The sequence below is a fragment of the Diospyros lotus genome, chromosome 7, assembly GCF_014633365.1.
Source record: "Diospyros lotus cultivar Yz01 chromosome 7, ASM1463336v1, whole genome shotgun sequence".
Taxonomy (NCBI): domain Eukaryota; kingdom Viridiplantae; phylum Streptophyta; class Magnoliopsida; order Ericales; family Ebenaceae; genus Diospyros; species Diospyros lotus.
The window spans coordinates 22,089,516-22,105,219 of NC_068344.1; the positions used below are offsets into that span (position 1 = coordinate 22,089,516).

General features: G+C 38.4%; 1 long non-coding RNA gene across 3 annotated transcripts in view; it reads left to right on the forward strand.

The window, feature by feature from the left end:
• The first annotated feature begins 379 nt into the window (after positions 1-379).
• LOC127805970 (uncharacterized) overlaps positions 380-15,704 on the forward strand; it is a 32,798-nt gene continuing 17,473 nt past the window's right edge. The window contains exons 1-4 of one of the 3 annotated variants that reach the window (XR_008024253.1): positions 380-604; positions 686-761; positions 3,155-3,358; positions 11,989-12,144. This is a non-coding gene — a long non-coding RNA (uncharacterized LOC127805970). Of the gene's footprint in view, positions 605-685; positions 762-3,154; positions 3,359-11,988; positions 12,334-15,704 lie in introns of those variants that run through there. The other 2 variants (XR_008024252.1, XR_008024254.1) reach the window with 2 other exon arrangements.

Genomic DNA, 15,704 nt, shown 5'->3' on the forward strand with positions numbered 1-15,704 from the left:
AAGAAACCTTAACATCAGTGATGGGTTCATCTATATCCTTTCACTTTGTATGTATTTATATCTCTCTCCCTCTCACTAGTGGAGGGATCTAGATTTATTTTCATCCATTAATTGCTTAAATGAATAAAGTAACTAATTATTTCAAATCTATTATTGAACGAAATGGTTGCTTACGTCATTAATAGTGGCGGCCTATGAAGTTTGTCATTGTTGATCACCACTATTAATTTTTTTATTTTAATATTTTTCTTTTTTAACTAGTTATGAGAAAGGATAGAAGGAATTTGGAAAATTTTAAAAAAATAATGAAGGATAGAATAATATAAAATCAATAACCTTAAAAGAATGTTGATCCCATTTTTAGTATGTCAGGGGAAGAACTTGCCCCTTTTCATCTTCACACTCCCGCGCGAAACCCTCTTCAGTTCGCAGGCTCTCTCTCACTCTCCGTTTTCCGGAAGAGCACTCGTCGGGATCTCTCTCTCTCTATATGCGTTAATTCTTCGGCCAGGCAGTCGTTGATCAATACTCCTGGCCGTTTATCCATCACTGTTTCTCCGGCAATAAATCAACCTATTGGCGATTAACCTCTCGGAAGACGAAGGTAGAGTAGTACTCAGAAAACTTTCCTTCTACACAGAGATAGTAATTTAAGCATATTGATGAAATTTAGGCTTTGAACCAGGCATTTTCTTGTGCAAAGATGGCGTCGGAGGCGTATCTGGGCAAAATGTCTGTTCGCTAGAACTGCGATCCTACCTGTAAGCCATTGACAGCCGTCGATTCCGTTATTTCGTTTTTCTTTTGTCTTCTTTAATTCAACGAGTTACATTTCAAATGAATGATTTTTATTTCGTTTTGTTGTATTTAAATCGTGCTTGTCCTCGTTGCATACTGCTATTTTGCGGTCCTCTGGTGAGTGTCCCGATATTGTTTGCAATTATAATACAACATTTCCATTCGAAAGCAGAGTTTGAGTTTCGTTCAGCCTGATAGATCAACTAGTGTTCCTGTTAACAAATACGACATTTCCTTTTCTACTAAGTTTTGTATTTTCCTATGGTTTATGTTTCTTCAGCATATATATTATTTCCTTATTAGAATAGGGTATCATAATTTAGGGAAGGACAGTGATAGAGATTCCAATGTGGTAGTCCAAACACGAAAACCTGCTCTGCAAATTTCCCATTGTGCCTATGCCAAGTGGTTGTCACTTTTATATGTTTACAGCGTCTTGGTGTCTATGGAATTCTGGGGTTGAGATAGATAGTTTGTGATGTTAGGGATTGGGATGGCAGGTCATTCTTGATATTCTGCCTTATTTGGCATTATTGATACCATTACTACTATTCTGAAGTAATTGTCATAATCTTGGAAGATTTGGGATCTTATCCATTTGTGAGTCAGTGTCCTTTATCCATTGACCAGCCTTAACTTTATCCTCATGGCCGGCATATGGGTTTGGCCTATGTGGCATTTGATTTATGTGGGAGTGTGGTCTTCCACATAAGAGACGTGGGGGTGTTGAGGTGTCTCTTTTGTCCATGTGCCAGCATGTTTGTGACGTCAAATTTAGGTCCGTATCAATTACATTAGTGGAAACTAACTTTTCGGGTCAAATTATGCTTGATTGTATGCATATTTCTTCCTTTGGTTCATTAGGCGTGTTAACAAGAGAAATTCAAATTCCACGCTCATGTTTACCTGGGTTTGTCCCATTTCTGTAGTAGATTACTGTCAAGTTCCTTTTCTTTTTCATTTTCTTTTCTTCCTTTACTGCTCTTAGATAAGAAGGAATCTTCAAGGATGCATTTAGGTATGCATTTTGTTTCATATTGCAAAAACTAGATGTTGTCCCTAATTCCTTAGAATGAACAACACGGCAGCTACTCTCAATTTCTCATAATTGTTCAATCATCAAGCATGTTAACAAATCTGCGTGACAAAGCCACCTAATTATGTTTATTTGCATTGCATATGTCCATAATTTTATTACTTTTTAAATCTGTCAGCTTTTATTTATTTCAGCAGCAGTGAAAAGGGAAGAAGGCGGGGCATGTCTTTTTAATGCTTAGGGGCAGGGCTTTCATCGTAAGTTTTTTTTTTTTGTTTTCTTTTTCATTATTTTGAAAATGAAAATAGCAAATGATTGATTACTTCTTGTAGTTTTCAAAAAGCCTGAGGACTTTTAGAACAATTGGAAACAACAAAAAGGTGTTATTACACTTCTCCTTTTCTTTCCCTTTCTTCCCCTCCCCTCCCCATCATTAACCTTTGTTGTTGAACTCCTGACAATCCCATTTAGAAGTTGCCACCCTAAATTCTAAATCTTAAATCCCAAATTGATGACTATAAGCTGGAGTATAGTGATGATTGCCATTGTAGAGGAGATGGGAGAAGAAGAAAAATAGAACAAAAATCTGAAGTTATCAAATAACATGTCAAATTTTTATAACTGAAACAAAAACAGTGAAAACCAAAAATAAAAATTGGAAACTCTGTCAAATGTTTTTAATTATTTGTTTTAAATCAATGATATGTCTAATATTCAAACTAGTCAATTATATTTTATAAATTTGTCCAAAAGAAAGGTTTTAGATGTACTCAAATGGAATTATGACATGCATTTTCTATCATGATGTTTTCTTTGGAGATTATGCACTTCTAAAGGCGCCCCCAGTACACAAGGCCCCACTTTCCGAGGGTTAGGAAAACAATCTTATTGTTACTATTAAGGCTCACCCTCTAGATTATGTACTTATATGTTTATATTTAGTACATGTGAAAGAGGATTTTAGTTTGGTTCTTAAATTTAGATTTTTGAAGGATGTATATTTTTGTTTAAAATAAATTAGGAAGTTAGGAATTCTGTATTTTTTTGTGGGAAGACATTTCCAGGCATTCACAAGAGCTGTGAAGGAGGGAGTCATGCTTTTACCGTGAACACACTGTAAATTCTTAAGTTGCTGGAAAACTTTTCTGCCCACAACAAACTTTTGGTGTTTACAATTGTAAAAGAAACATTGTAAAACATTGCTGGCATTTACAAATGTCAAATTTTTTTATCACTATCCTTGTTAATTGTTTTAGTAATCTGCTATATGGAAATGCCTGATATACTTATTTTAACTTTTTCTTAAATACAATTTTATAGGTGCTTTGCATACATCGTGAATCCTCTCCTTTTTGAAATGAGAAATCGAGACCTAAAGTAAAGTGTTTCTTGCAATTTGTGCTTGAAATGGGCTAGATTTGGTTGACAGATCAGAAACGGCCCAATGATGAATACAAAGGACTATTGCTGTCATTCAGGATGGATTTCAGCTAAATTCTATTGTCTAGAGTCTCAAATTAAAAGGTTTGTTAATTTTGGTATTCTTGTCCTAAATAAATTTGATTTAAGTTAAAATTTTCTTTTTCAGACTTCTTAGAATGTAGATGATCTGTCTTAGATTCAATTTTTTTTTTTTGGTATTTATTTTTGTATATTTTACCTTCTATTTTGGAAAATTCTGTATTAGAATTTGATGTTCATGATGATCTATACTCCAAGATAATAACGAATAATAATAATTTTCATTGAATCTTGTTTCCTGTTCTTATAGATTAAGAAACTTTCCCATCCCTAAAATGATGTATGTTTGTTTTTTAGCTTATCTTCAACAAACTGTGGCTCATTACTCCATAGAATTCTAGTTGGAACAGCCCCAGTATCAAATAAACTCCAGCGATTTCTATAGTCATTCTCCAGTAATAATTGGTACAACTTAAAAAATTGAATTCAAAGGAACAGAAGGCAGAAAGTGTGAGATAAAGCACGACAGCAAGAATTCACATGCTCTATGCAATTCAACAAAGCCCCAACTCAACTACTTAGGAGCACCCGATGATAACATATTCTCTCTTTCAACATTGCTTTCCTAAGTAGGAATATTTTGCAATAGAAGAACACAAGATCTAAGGCCTAGCACATGATATTAACTTTTGCTCATATAGCTTCTTCAACTATGGCAATCCTAAAGTTGTTTTCCTTATTAAGGTTTCCTCTAATATGCTGTTAATGATGCTATCATTGCCAAATATTAGGGGGAAAGTCATTTTGAATATGTTGGCCTTTTAATACAGAGGCAAGAGTTTTTATTCTTTCTTTCTTTTGTTCTTTGTTGATGGTACTTCATTTTTTTTGTCATGTTATAAGTTTTTTTATTTCTTCCTCAAACTTCCTAAATTAGAGTCTATTATAAATATTATATGATAGAAGCATTCATTTTTAAATATTAGCATCTCCATTCCAAAATCTGAAGGCAGTTTTATGACTGCTGTGATTGTTGAACCCTTCTTAGGCTTGTATTTGTAGTTTGTAGAATTGTGTTAGTAGATCAAATATCCAATTGAAAATTATTCCCCATGGTATATACTAATTGATGATCTCCTTTCAATTGAAAAAAACAAATAAAAGCTCACTGAATCAACGATTAAATATGAGGACTTTACAGGTAAATAAAAAATGAGGGCCTTCATGCTAATATCTCTAGGTGCCTCAAATTAGTGTAAGAACAACAAATTGACTCTTAGGTTATATAGATTTCGACCTGACTTGTAACTTTAGTAGAGCAAAAATGAGATCCCACTATATCCATACTATGGAAAACGTTATATTAATATGGAATAGGTTTTGGGGTTTTAGTAAAACTCAATTTGGGTTTGGGTTTGAGTTAGGCTTGTATAGGTTTCGCTTTGGGTTTGGGTTAGGCTTGTATATTTAGGTACTTAATTACATGACCAAAGTGAAAAGCTTGCAGTGTAATACAAAACTATCATCCTTGGAATGGGAAATGTGTTTGAATGGCTGAATAAAAAGCATGGGTCTAGAGATAATTGAATCAGGTCATGGACATAGATTTGGGATCACCTGAACTGTGATGAGCAAGACTTATCCAGTATATTTGGGTTATTGATGGGACTTCTCCCTTTTCTAGGTATGTACACATCAGGTATAGCATTCACGTATCTTGGAAAACGTAAGGTCATGTCTCTACAAGTTTCTAGGAGCACAAGAGAGGATGCATCCCATTTATTTAGGAGTGTAAGTCAGTTTTATAAATATCCTTGTAATCTATCATTTGATCTGAAGCCAAACATTAAGATTGACATACATTTCCATGGCTTCTCCTTTCCTCTATTGCAAGAAATCGTGAGTATATTGTCTCCACCTTGCTAACAAGTGATATTAGATGCTATAGTTCCTAAGATCACCATAGAAAGGTGTCAGAGCTTAATGATCTGAAGGTGGAACTCTCAAGAATTTCTTGAGAAATCTAAGAATTAGAGTAGAGAGAGAGAGAGAGAGAAGAGAATTGGAGGGAGAGAATTCCAAATTGGAAGTAGTTTTCATTCATGCCTTTCATTGGGTGAGATTAGTCTTATTTATACTGATCTCCCCACAATCAAAATGGAAATCTCCTGCCAAAAGAACAAACAGGGTTGCCTAATTGATCAACACCACTAGCATCAAGCATGTGCATGTTTGTTACCCTTTTTCCTCCTAATTCTCCAAATTACACTTCAATTATTTAGGTGGTACATGACAATTACACTCCCCTTGAGGAATTTCTTGTCCTCAAGAAATACAAAGTAAACTTGCTACCCTAGGGAATTGTTTGAGCAAATCTGGGAGATACTCCCAAGTGTTGTCATCTGTGGGCAGATGGTTCCATTTCACCAACACCGGCATTATGGGGGCTCCTTGCTGGTAGATAACCCTTCGGTCTATAATAGCTTCCTGCTCCTCCCTTTGATTACCTATGGGCAAGCTGGGACTTTCAGGTTGATCTCCCACATACTTCTTTAGTAGGGACACGTGAAACATCGGATGAATATGAGAATTCTTCGACAGTTGGAGCTTGTAGGCCACTTTACCCAATCTAGCTACGATGGGGAAGGGTTCGTAGTATCTCGAGCTTAGCTTAGTTACTTGCTCATCTGTTATTGCCTTAATCTGTGATGGCTTGAGCTTTAGGTACACTTCTTCTCCCACTGTAAACTCCCTTTCACTCCTTCCCTTATCAGCTTGTTGCTTTATTCTGTTTTGAGCCATAGCCAGATCTCTTTTAAGCTGCTGGGGAACCTCTTGCCTTTGCTGGTGGTGGTTATCTACTGCTGCTACATTAGTGAACTCCTGAGTCATTGGTAATAGAGGGGGTTTATATCCAAATAGGTCTTCAAACGATGACATCCAGATGGAGCTGTGGTGGCTAGAGTTGTACCACCATTGGGCTAAAGTTAGCCACTTATGCCAACTCTTAGGTTATTGGAAACTCAGGCACCTTAAGTAATTCTCTAGGCATTGATTAGACCTTTTGGTCTGCCCATCCGTTTGGAGGTGGTAAGCAGATGACATACTAAGCTTTGCCCCCATAGATTTCAATAGTGTCTGCCAAAAAAGATTGGTGAATATCTTGTCCCAGTCTGAGATGATAGTCCTAGGAACTCCATGTAGCTTAATGACTTGATCAAGGAACACCCTAGCAACCTCCTAGGTGGTGTAAGGATGAGATAGGCCGAGGAAGTGGGCAAACTTCGTGAACCTATTGACCACCACAAGTATATAGTCTCTTCCCTCTGACCTGGGCAGCCATTCAATAAAATCCATAGATACACTCTCCCAAGCTTGTCTTGGAATGTCTAAGGGTTGTAACAACTCAGGTGTGGCCACGGTTTCATACTTGCACCTTTTGCAAGTATCACAAGCCATTACAAATCTGACTACTGTTTCCTTCAACTTGGGCCAGAAGAAAAGTTGTCTCACATTGTGGTATGTATTTTGAATTCCCTAGTGCCTTCCCAAGGGAGACCCATGTAGGGCTTGTAGGATCTTCTCCTTAACATTTGGGCAGTCTCCAATCACTATCCTCCCCTTATACTTTGGCACCCCATTCTGTATTGTGTATCCCCTTTTGCTGTTACTGTTAGGATCCAACACTAACTGCTCCAAAATCCCTTTGATTTGCTCATCTGAGTCATAGCTGCTATCCACCTCTTGATACCACCTCGGTATTAGTGTGGTAATGGCTGCTGCTTCTCCCTTTTCCTAACACTGAGACAGGGCATCTGCCACAACTTTGTCCTTCCCCTTCTTATACTGTATAGTGTAGTCATGACCTATCAACTTAGCCACACATTTCTTTTGTAGTTACGCATGAAGTTTCTATTGCAGTAAGAATTTCAAACTTTGTTGGTCAGTCTTGATCACAAATTAGCCTGCCTTGAGATGGTGTCTCCACTTCTCTACCGCCATTAACATTGCCACAAATTCCTTCTCATAAATGCTCAATCCCTCATGCCTTGGAGCCAACGCTTGGTTGAGGAAGGCTATGGGCCTACCTTCCTGCATCAATACAACCCCCACACCATTGTCACACGCGTCAGTCTCCACCACAAAAGTCTTGTTGAAGTTTGGTAGCCTCAACACCGGGGCCTCGCTCATGGCCTACTTCAATTGCTCAAAGGCTACCTTAGCTTTCGATCCCCATCGAAACCCTTTCTTCTTCAATAATTGTGTCAGTGGCTTACTTATCACTCCATACCCTTTCACAAACCTCCTGTAGTACCCTGTCTAGCCTAGGAATCCCCTTAAGGCTTTGAGGGTGGTAGGTCTTGGCCACGCCTGCATGATTGCCACCTTGTTTGGGTCAGTGTTGACCCCTTCACCAGAGATGACATACCCCAGGTACTCAACCTGCCTTTGAGCAAATGAACACTTTGACCTCTTAATATACAATTGATTGAATCTAAGGATCTCAAAAGTAGCCTCTAGGTGTGTTAGGTGTTGGTCAAAAGGGCGGCTATACATCAATACATCATCAAAGAACACAAGGATAAAGCTTCTTAGGTGCAGTTCAAATATCTAGTTCATTAGGGACTGGAAAGTAGCTGGGGTGTTGGTAAAGCCAAAAGGCATTACTAAGAATTTGTAATGGCCTTGGTGGGTTCAAAATGCAGTCTTAAGGATTTTTTGTGGGCTCATTCTAATCTAGTGATAGCATGCTCTGAGATCAAGTTTGGAAAAGATAGTAGCATCCCTTAGTTCATCTAGGAGATCCTCAATGAAGGGAATGAGAAGTTTATCTTTGACAATCATGGCATTTAATTGTCGGTAATCCACATAGAAGCGCCATGAACCGTCCGTCCTTTTTAACTAATAGCACAGGGGATACAAAGGGGATGTGGTTGGGTTGAATTAGAGAGTGTTGTCGCATTTCCTTGACCATCCTCTCTATTTCTGTTTTCTGTGCTGGGGGGTACCGATAGGCTCGGGCATTAAATGGTCTAGAGTTAGGCTTGAGGCTAATGGAGTGGTCATGGGATTGGGGTGGAGGTAAGGTTTTAGGCTCTTTAAAGAGATCATCATATTCAACCAAAAGTAAATTGAGTAGGTCGAGTTGGTTTACCTCCCATGTTTGCTGGGGTGGACTGTTGACAAGCAACATCAACTCGCTCCTTGCTCCTTGCTCCTCCTTTTCTTCTTCCAACGCTTGGATAGAAAAGAGCTGGGCCACCTTGTTCACCTTTCATTTGAGGATCCTTTGCAACCTTTTTCCCGTAATCATCTTACACACTCCCACTTCCTTGTTGCCCACCAATGTCATCCTCCCCCTTCTTTCTCAAATGTCACTTCCATTCTATTGAAATCAAAGCATATGGGATTCACATGCTTCATCCAATCCATGCCCAAAATCACATCACATCCCCCCAAATTAAGCAGCCTGAGATTTGTTTCGAAGTTTTCTCCCTGCATTTCCCAACAGAAGCCTGCACAGGCCGATCTACTCACCACCTTGCTTCCATTTGCCACAGTAACAGTGAGAGGTTGTGTGTTGATTAGGGAACACTTCAACCTCACACAATCTCTGAGTAGTCCCTTCATCTAAAAAACTGTGGGTGCTCTTATTGTTTATGAGGATCATCAACTTACATTCTCCCACCTTCCCCTCCACCTCAAAGATTTTATTATTGGCCAACCCTCTCAAGGCATGTAAAGAAATCTCTCCATTGTCTTCTTCTCCTTCTCCTGGCGCCTCAAACATTTCTTCCTCTTTTACATGTTCCTCCTCTCCTTCCAATAGAAGCAATTGCTTCTTACACTGGTGCCTACTTAGTTAAATACCTATCCCCACATTTGAAGTAGAGAGTAGCCTGCCTTCTCTGCTCTTATCAATCTTTCCCCTTGTGTTTTGGGAGTTTGGAGAGGTAAACTCCTCATCCTCTGCACTCCTTTGAAGGCCTCTCTCCTCCTTGATTCTTCCCCACGGGGGTCAACACATTATGTGTTCCTCCCCTGTTTATCAACCTTTGCTTCTTCCTAAGTGCTTCCACTATCAACTCATTGAACCTTGCACTATCGGTGGCATGCTTCGTCTTGGGTTGTAGGACCTTCACCATGGGCCTTAATTCCTCATTAAATCTGCTTATAAAACTAGAGAAAAAATATGCCTTAATGAGATAAGGATTATGATTGAGCATCAGTGCGTTTTAACTCCTCAAACCTTTGCTGGTAATCTGCCATTGATCCCCTTGTCGGATCTTGTTAAACTCTTCCACCACATTAGTCATTCCTCTTTCTCTGAACCTCTCACATAACTCTTCCACAAACTCAGCCTATTGACATTCCTCCTTCACCTTGGCCCATCGTGGGCCCCAATCATCCCCTGCATCATTGAGGTAAGTTGCAGCTAGAGCCACCCTCTGCTGCTTGGAAACCCCATATCACTCAAAGGCTCTTTCACACCTCCTAATCCATCATCTAGGGGTGTTACCATCAAATATGGGGATATCTAATTTCGGCATAGGAATCCTCGGGTGGCCTTGGCCCCCAATTACCCCCTGCCTTCTTCCTAATGCATTTTCTCTTGTTTCCACCGGCTCCTCTCCAATTTCAGAGGTTCTCGGCCTCCTTTGACTCATCCCTTTTCTGGGGAGAATCGGATCCACCCTTTCTCTAGGAGGAAAATCAGGGGATAAACTTACTGAACGTTGTCGAGCAAATGTTACCATAAACCCTTGCAACTGCTCCCTGATCAACACTCCCACTTCTTCACGTATGTGAGTAACCTCCTCTCAGATCTGATTGACCGCTCCATCTAGCTTGCGATCAATGGAGATAATTGCTTCATGGATGCGATTGGATCTGAGCTCCAATCGATCCACTCTCGCCTATAGATCTGACACCGTAGAACCAAATTGCTGCACTTGCATTTCCATGTTCTTCATCTATGTACCCTTCGCCATCTGCCTGAATTCACCGTGATCAGAATTGGCCAGGACTAGCTCTAATACCAAATTATCAGAGCTTAATGATTTGAAGCTGGAACTCTTAAGAATTTCTTGAGAATTCTAAGAATTAGAGTAGAGAATAGAGAGAGAGAGAGAGAGAATTTGGAGGGAGATAATTCCAAATTGGAAGTAGTTTTCATTCATGCCTTTCATTAGGTGAGATCAGTCTTATTTATATTGATCACCCCACAATCAAATGGGAAATCTCTCGCCAAAAGAAAAAACAGGGCAGCCTAACTGATTAACGCCACTTGCATCAAGCATGTGTGTGTTTGTTACCCTTTTCCCTCCTAATTCCCCAAATTACACTTCAATTATTTAGGTGATACATGACAAAGGTTTGATGCTTGGTGTCTTAGGATGAAGGCAATCCTTGGTGCCCATAATGCTTGGGATATTGTAAACAATAGTTATGTTCCTACTCAAGATGCTAGTGCAATAATCCAATCCTTGAGGGATGTCTTACAAAACACCAAGAAGAAGATTAAAAAGCAAGGCACTTACCCATTAAGTGATAGATGATAATGCATTTGAGAAGATTTCTAGTGCAACCATGGCCATGCAAGTGTGGCAGCCTCTCCAAACAACTTACAAAGAAATGACAAAGCTAAGAAGGTGCACCTTCAAAGCCTAAGGGGTGAGTTTGAGCTTGTGCAAATGGGTGAATTTGAAAGGGGGTGACATCATGTTACAAGAGTTTTGACCATAGTGAATCAATTGAAGACCCTTGGTGAGGAGACAGTAAATGACACAAGGGTTCTTGAGAGCATTGTATGTCCATTAAACGAGAAGTTTGATCATGTGGTGGTGGCAATTAAAGAGTCCAATGATTTAGAGAACATGGCATTAGAAGAACTTGTTGGTTCTTGGGAAGCACACAAGGAGAAAATGAATAGAAGAAAAAAGTAGTCATTAGGACAAGCTTTGCAGTTAAAACTGTCCTTGAAGGAAGATAAGGCTGAAAGAAGTCAAAGAGACTGATATTGCGGACAATTATCCAGACATGGCAATGGAAGAGGTGGCTGAAACAGGTCTAACAATATAGGCATGTCTCTACAATGAAGGGACTTGATAAAGGAAATAAAAGGCCCTCACAAAGAATGTATGATAAGTCTCAGGTTGAATGTTATTCATGTTACAAATTTAGCCATTATTAATGGGAATGTAAAAATGGTACTAATAAAGTTGATAAGAAGGGTAATTTAGCTAAAGAAAGTGATAACATGGTGAAATCCACCATACTATTAGCCCTATAGAAAGGAGAGAAAGAAAGGGAAGTCCACGTGGTACCTTGATATTGGAACTAACAACCATAATGTGTGGGAACAAAGACATGTTTGCGGAGTTAAGTGAAAGGGTAAGTTACCATGTCGCTTCTGGAGATCAACCGAACCTTGAATAGAAAAGAAAGGTAATATCTTTGTTCGTTTAAAGGATCGAAATCATTATTTTGTTTCCAATGTGTACATGAAATCATCAATTTACTTGCTAGGGTGCTAATGATAGAGAATAATATATTTTTACTAAACATACAAAATGATGTTGCTAAGTGTTTGGTTGCTTGTTACAAAAATCCCTTCTTGTTGAGGCACTTAAGATTTGGGCATGGAAATTTTGGAGGACTAAAGATGATGGCTAACAAAGGCATGGTGAGAGGTCTACCTTAAATCGACCAACTTGGCCAAGTGTTTGAAGGGTGCATCCTCGGCAAGCAATTACGGAGGAGTTTTCCAAAGGAGTCTTTAACAAGAACAACACCACTTGAGCTTGTGTATCTGGATGTTTGTGGCTCAAATTGCCCTTCATCTTTGGGTAAGAATAGCTATTTCCTCCTTTTTGGTGGTTAATTATGTTAGAAAGACATGGGTCTATTTTCTTAAAGAGAAGTTTGAAGTATTTCACTATTGTCAAAAGTTAAAAGCATTTGTTTGACAAAGAAAAGTGGTTATCAAATTAAGACCTTGAGGCCCTATAGAGGAGGCGAATTTATATCAAAGGAATTTCAAAACTTTTCTGGTGTAAATGGAATTTGCTGACTTGCCGTCTTGTAATGGTTGCCGGGGGGAAATTGGATCAAACCAAATTAATAGTTTGGTTTGGTTTATATGTTAAAATGGTTTGGTTTGGTTTGAAATATTTAGCAAAAATGGTTTGGCAGTTTGGTTAAACCATTTAAAATTGGACCAAACCATTTATATAATTAATATATATTGGGAATATACTACCAGTTTTTATTTTATTTTATAATAGACATTATATTTCTGTTTTACATATTATGAACTCTTTGAAGAAATTTCAATTTGTTTAATATTATGATTTTTGATTGTTGGATGATTTGAAGTTAGAAAGGAAGAAACGTGGCCGAAGACAAAGGAAGTAGGTGTGTGTTGTAGAAAATAGATGGATAATTCTAAGTATTTACTCCTAAAAGTTAGGAGATAGGTCCCCTAGTTTTCAGGGGATAAAGAACCTAAAGTCTCTCCTAATTTATAGGAGAAAAGTTAGGGTGTATTATATATAAATTTCTCATACGTTTCTATACAAATTAATCAAGCCTTTTGATTGTTTTTGGCTTGTTTCATGGTATCAGAGCCATCCTTACGATTATAACCAGCCTTTGTTCGTTCTTCAACCTTTGTTTGTTTCACCCATGGCTGACGCCCAACCTAATCCTACCCTAACAAAAACTTCAGCTACCAGCTCTCCGAGCACTCTCCCTCCTTCTTCTTCTCAGCAAAATTTTCCCATAGTCCCCATTGATAATCACTCTCTACAAATTACTCAACATAAGTTAAATGGGAGTAATTTCAGAGAGTGGTTCCAATCGGTGATGTTGGTGATTAAAGGGAAGGGTAAGGCAAGATATTTAATAGGGTCTATCCCTACTCCACCAACTACTGCAGCTATCTATGGTGTATGGGAGGCAGAGAATTCAACCATTATGACATGGTTGATAAACTCTATGGAGCCTAGAATTAGTAGGACTTATCTCTTCTACAAAACAACAAAGGAGATTTGGGATTCAGTTTAGGAGATGTATTTGGACTTGGAAAATTCATCCTAATGCTTTGAAATCAGGTTAGCCATAAGATCTACCAAACAAGGTAATCTAAGTGTTCTTGAATATTTTAATGTTTTGGTAGAGTTGTGGCATGAAATGGACCTATTTCATACTATTAGTTGGGAATTTCCTACAGATAGTCATAGTACAATAAGATGGTAGAATAGGATCGGATTTTTGATTTCTTATATGGGCTTAACACTGATTTGGATGAGGTCAGGGGAAGGATTTTGGGTTCAAAACTCTTATCAGCCCTTACAGAAGTTTTTGCAGAAGTCAGGAACAAATTGATCTTATTATAAACCATAAAAAATCAGCACTAGCCATTGCTAGATAGGGGGAGATCTTTCCAAGAAATAAGGGAAAGGAAAAATTGTGGTGCAATCATTGTAAGAAATCATACCACACGAAGGAGACATGTTGGAAGATCCATGGAAAACTAGTTAATTGGAAGCCAAGAATCAGAAAGGAAATACCAAGATCAACATATGTTGCTGAAATTTCTACAGAACCTAAAACTAGTACCAATCTAAATCTTTCTGAGAAACAAATTCAGGCCTTGTATAGGCTACTCAATCAAGGTATTGCTACTCAACCCACAAGATCTGTAGCATTATAAGGTAACACTCTATTCCACTCCTCAATTTCAAAAAGGCTTCCTAAGAATGTGTGGGTTGTAGACATGGGTGCATTTGACCATATGACAAGTTCTGAAATCCTAATGACTAACTATACATCTTGTAAATTACCCATTAACATCTCTATGGTCGATGGTATAACATCCCCTGCTTTGGGTTTTGAAACGGTGTGTGTACCACCACTGAGGCTAAAATCTGTCCCACATGTGCTAGGGTTAAAATGCAATCTTTTATTAGTTAGTAGGGTAATTAAGGATATGAATTGCAATGTAATTTTCTCTCCATCCCATTATTTGTTTCAGGATCAAGTCTCGGGGAGGATGATTAGTAGTGCTAAGGCAATGGGAGGTCTTATTATTTGGAAGGGGATCCTCCCAACTCTCCTACAAATAAGGTAGTTCTAAATGTAACTTCCAATACCAAGTCTTGTTATGGAATAAACCTTTAGGACATCATAGTTTTCCTTATCTTAAAATCTTTGTATCCTGAAATTTTTATCAATAAAGAGCATAGTTTTTTGTGTGAACCATGCACTCTTGCTAAATAGCCTAGATCTAATCATCCTATTCAATCTTATAAACCTTCAAAACCCTTCCATTTGATACATAGTGATATTTGGGGTCCTTTTAAACACCCTAATATCACCGGCTCTAGATGGTTCATAACATTTATCGATAACCACTCTAAAGCCTATTGGGTCTATCTAATGAAGGAAAAATCAGAAGCTAGCAACATTTTCAAAAGATTCCATTGATTCATTTTGAATATGTTTCAAACTTCTATTCACATCTTTTAGATCGATAATGGCCGAGAGTATTTTTCTAATGATTTCACTAACTATTTGGTTGAACATGGAATAGTTCATCAAAGTTCATGTCCTTACACATCCCAACAAAATGAGGTGGCTGAAAGAAAAAATAGACATCGCCTAGAAGTGGCACGAGCTATGATATTTACTTCTAATGTTCATCATTTCTATTAGGGGAGGCTGTTCTCACAGCTGCCTATTTAATCAATCATCTTCTCTCTAAAACCTTAAAATTCCAAACTCCTCTCAGCATTCTGTGTTATATACCCCCATGCTCTCTAACTCTATTCTCTTGACCCTAAAGTCTTTGAGCGTACTACATATGTTCACAACAACAGCTTATCACGGATAAAGTTAGATCCCCAAGGCCCAAAAATGCATCTTTATTGGGTATTCACTTTCTCAAAAGGGGTACAAATGCTATTGCCCTATACGTAGGAATTTTTGTCTCTACTAATGTTACCTTTTATGAGGACCTACCATTTTATCAATCCGGTAGTTCTCAAAGAGGTGTCTATTAACCCCAACTTGGATCCTATCCTTTCCTTTCCTCACTTTGATCCTCCACCGCCAGCATGTTCTCAAGGGAGAGCATCTTCATCTTCTACACCTGAGAACACACTGGCGGATCCTATTCTTCCTATTCCTTCTCTTTCTAATACTCCTATTACCTCTAAACTTGAAATACCTAAAATAGTAGTGTCTGTTCTCCACTGTCCTCCACATTCAGAGCCAAAAAACCCTTTCTTTGTTTATTCCAGACATCCCAAAGGCCCTTCGGAATCTCAGCAAAGTCAGCCATCTATTCCGGAGGTTGGCCCATCAAATGATACCACTGCTACCAGGGAAGATAGGACTGATAACA